At 39.0% G+C, this 4,269-nt stretch overlaps 1 long non-coding RNA gene across 1 annotated transcript; it reads left to right on the top strand.

Annotated features, from left to right (window-relative positions):
* The first annotated feature begins 1,232 nt into the window (after positions 1 to 1,232).
* Positions 1,233 to 3,480, top strand: LOC147758953 (uncharacterized). Its single transcript, XR_015319554.1, has 3 exons — positions 1,233 to 1,297; positions 2,972 to 3,099; positions 3,429 to 3,480. It is a non-coding gene; the product is annotated as an uncharacterized LOC147758953 (long non-coding RNA).
* Positions 3,481 to 4,269: the final 789 nt, after the last annotated feature.

Genomic DNA, 4,269 nt, shown 5'->3' on the forward strand with positions numbered 1-4,269 from the left:
TAAGTTTCTTTTTTCTTAACTTAGCAGATTTTGCTGAATATACGTGTTGTATAATGCCTCGGGTTTAGTTTAAATTACTACTTATTATCTCCTTACAACACGTGCAAAATTATAATTACATCATAGCTAAGAGCTGTACCTGTATAAATCTGTAGTTTCAGGAATAACTTTCATTTGCTAGTCTTTGGCCACGCTGTATATTGATATGTTGATTCGTTGAGATAGCGAGGCTCGTAGTTCACTGAGCTTGTTGATACACCGCTAAGTTGGGACCCTCGTGCAAACATAACGGTTTATATGCTATAGGCCCAAGTAAACCGTCGACGCTGTCGTACTTAGGTCGAATGGCCTTGCTAAGCACATGTTTGCCAAGCCGAAAGGACTAACTTCTATTCAAGTATAATGCCGTTTTCCAATGATATTTGAATCGTAAATGAAGGCTGAAACAGAGAAAAGTCTTTGTCTTGTTACACTTAATAAAGACGCTGTTGTATGCGTCGATTTTAAGCCAAGTCTATTAACGAGGTAATAATTGGACTTTTGAATACATTGATTGAACCTTTTTTAAATATAAATTTTGAATACGTTATACGTTTATTACGTATACGTTAATTGCATACAGTTGTACAGCCGTTCCAGAGCTGGCATCTTAGGTCACTTAAAGGCTTTAGCTTTATTCGACTCAACTGTACATGAAGAAACATCAGTAATTAATGGGCATATTATCTAGGATCTGTAGCATCTAGGAACGCCCACGAGTCAACACTTCACAGCTATTTTTTAAAGCGTGCTATGCTGTTTTTCGATGAGTACCCCAATTGCACAACGGATATATGTGAACATTCCTTATCTGTATGTACTCGATCGAGTCGTCGGTTCTTCTAAGGCACATCGTGCATACATGATATAAGCATTAAAAGCAGAAATTTCGAGCGGTAAGATGGCAATGATAACAAAAAAAACATTAGGTACACGTACTAATCAAGTAAAATCTATAAACGTATAGTGAGTTGTCATTTTCTCAAAAAGCTTTGTAGGGTTCGCGTACTTGATTTGCAGACAAAAACTTTTCAAGGGTTTTCGAGGAAGTTCACAGTTATGTCCCCGTGCTGATGGAATGTGTATTTGATTTTGAAGTTCATTCGCGTCACGAAAGATATTGAAAAGGCCAGTAAATACAGGTACTACCGATGCCAAATTAAAAATGTAGAGTAATTCCTTTTGCTTCAACAGGACCAAACAGAGCGAAGAAAACGGTACCATTGCTTGTCGTCAGTCGAACTATCGGGTTCAAAAGGTAAGCCTAGATCAAAGCGCCATAACGGCTACGACAGGCCAGAGACTATTCAGGCTATGCGCACGTGGTCAGGGTTTAGTGACTAAGCTCTCGATATCATCCAGTCATGCAATTTCGCTCAAAACAATCTAGATCATTTATCCTGACTCACAAATGTGCAGTAGCCCGGCATGTTTGTAAGCGAAGATTGGATTTTACTTGAATTTACTTTAAATGATCCCTCCGTAACATACTGTAGTTGGCCCTTAGAAGTTCATTAATCACATAATGAAGAACAGTTTTGCAAGCTTTAGTAGGTTTGAATATTGCTTTCCCGTACCCATCTTCTTTTACATAGTTAAATACGACACACGAAATAATTTCGAGGCCCGCCTCGACGCAATAGTTCATATCCTTCAGCTGGAAATTGCGCTATTACATGGCTAATTTCGCATTGATGAATTGATGTGCTGAACATTACGCGGTCTTACCTTCACAGAGCGCGAAAAAAGACTGTGCCTTCTATTTCTGTATGATCCCTTTGTGCTTTACCTTTCAAACCAGGAGCTTCGCTGAATGCGTTTAGTTGTCGAAAGCACGAAGGGAGGGAGCCTCTTTAATTCGCTGAATTTGAATCTGTGTTTAGCTCAGTCAATGGATGTGCCGGTCACGGCCAGGGCTATAGTTATTCTAATAGTTCTTGCAGTAGAACAAATCAAATAAGCACAAAAAAAGACGACACAAGAAATGAAGCAATTCAAAGTCGAAAGTTACTTATCGACTTCTGCAAAAGTAACGGTGGATCGGCTTGAAAAGCGGGAGTACCATGGCAGGTATCGGAGGGATGTAGAAGTAGTTTGTGAATCCGACCATACAAGAAAGACCCCTTTTAAATGAGCTATCATAGAGTCATCGTAGTGCGGGGAAAACCCTGTGTATCGCACAAGGGAAACAGTCAACCAAACAAACATTTGATTAGGTCAAAAACCGCAAGTGGGACCGATAGTAACGGGACCCCTTACTCGTCTGGGCCGCTTGACTGAAATCCGTAGGCAGGTCAAAAGTGAGGGTGGATTTGACTTGCAGCTTGGATAAAACTTATTATGTAGACCCTGCTTGTTCTCTTTAGAACTAAATGGAATATCGATGCAGTCAGTGGGCAAAAAAGCCCACTGAACTAAAAAAGGTAGACGTAGCACGGTAAGCACATACCCGCGTCACTGGTATAATATGTAAAGAAGCTCTAAAGTATCACAGTAAAAATCTAAATAGTAAGCCCATTATCTTCAGAAGTAGCCCATAGAGATTTCTATAATGATTATGCTGATACCAATCGTTTAAACAATGTCTTCATCTATCTGCAGTTGTTTCCTTTTGCAAATGAAGCTGTTGCAGGAGATGCTCAGTCCCGGTTGTGGAAATTTGTTAATGAACACTTCAGGTAAACTGGCAGGGAATAGTTTTCCACAGCTTCTGCATTCATTTTTGCTGAATTTTACCAGTTCGTTAAATGCTTTCGTAAGGTCAACTGTGAGTGTGTTGCACGTTTTTTTTCTGTTCAACGAAGTTCTGTTCAAAACTCATGTATAGCTTCAGAAATGGCTTCCACTCCTAGACGAGAAAACGATCTTTATAGCAAACGGTCTTCTTAATAATTCCATGTCACATGTTAACAAGAAATTCGACATCTTTTAGAGTCAGGTCGTGGCTGTACACTTTTAAATGAGCATCGTGAATGCGCCAATGGATCATAGCAATGTTGTGAAAATGAATTTATTGTGGAGTTTGGATACGGGCCTAAATAAAGCGACCTACAATCCTCTGTAAGTATAAGTTCATAACTAATATTCTATTCTACATCTTTACCCAAGCATTATATTACAAGCGTCTTTATTTGAATGCTCACTTTGTAATATTTTATCCATTGATCTTTTGTTGACTCTGTTATACATTGGTACTATTATTATCATGAAAAACGTGCTTTGTTTCAAACTATTTTTTTGGGAATAATTCACGCTTCGTTTAGCGTCAAGTGTTTTTAACTGAAACCATCAGAGCTTTGTCATCCCGTTCCCTTTGGACTAGCGTAATTTTCCATGCTTGCTGTTTCATGCTTAACGATTTTTCGTTCTACGCCGGCTTTTATCTGCAGTGCTCCGAACTTCTGTTTTCACTCTACAACATCTAGAAATGGTATGTCGAACACACTGACAAATTAAACGTTGATTTATTGTGATCACTCGCTCTATTTAGCCCGATACATAGTACACCTTTCTATTGAGTGCCAATATTGCAGATATATATATATATATATATATATATATATGCATACTGACAGAAATCCTTCAGGTGGCAATTGTAGAATCAAACGCCTAACGACAGAATCGTTAAATGATTTTAATTTAACAAATCCTATGACTGTGAGCGTTCTCAGAAATTCGGCCACCTAAATTTCAACAAAAGCAGCACTTTTCCCAAAAAAAAAAACTTAGAGCTGATGTTTGGGAAGAAAACGCAACGAGACTAACTGTAGATTGGCTATACCAATTGCATCTGAATGGGTGCATAAATAAAGGCTCATAAGAAAGCGCAATACGATACGCGAACGTCTCGAACACAAAGACCCGGTTTACGCATCGCTCTCTGAATACTCGATCGAAATGCGGACGCTACTGGGTCTGTGGTTTTCTTCAAGGAATCGACTTCACCCGCTGGGCTGCATGTAATAAATAGATGATGCCTCACAGTGAAACAGTGCATTTGTACTTGTATGTGTGTGCGCATGTATATCTATATATATCTATGAGACTTACCATATTGTTAGTGCCAAGACCACTTCGATATTTGTCTCTCACGAAATCTCTTTCCTTCTCCATCTCCATCACACTCTTTATTTTCCCTTTCGCTTGTTTCCCAACGAATGCAAGCCTTCTTGTCCTTTACCGCAAAGCTCGTTAAGCCAATTACAAAATCAGGTCACCAGACAATGTGAA

The sequence above is a fragment of the Varroa destructor genome, unplaced genomic scaffold (genome assembly GCF_002443255.2).
Source record: "Varroa destructor unplaced genomic scaffold, Vdes_3.0 BEIS01000001.1, whole genome shotgun sequence".
NCBI classification, from domain to species: Eukaryota; Metazoa; Arthropoda; class Arachnida; order Mesostigmata; family Varroidae; genus Varroa; species Varroa destructor.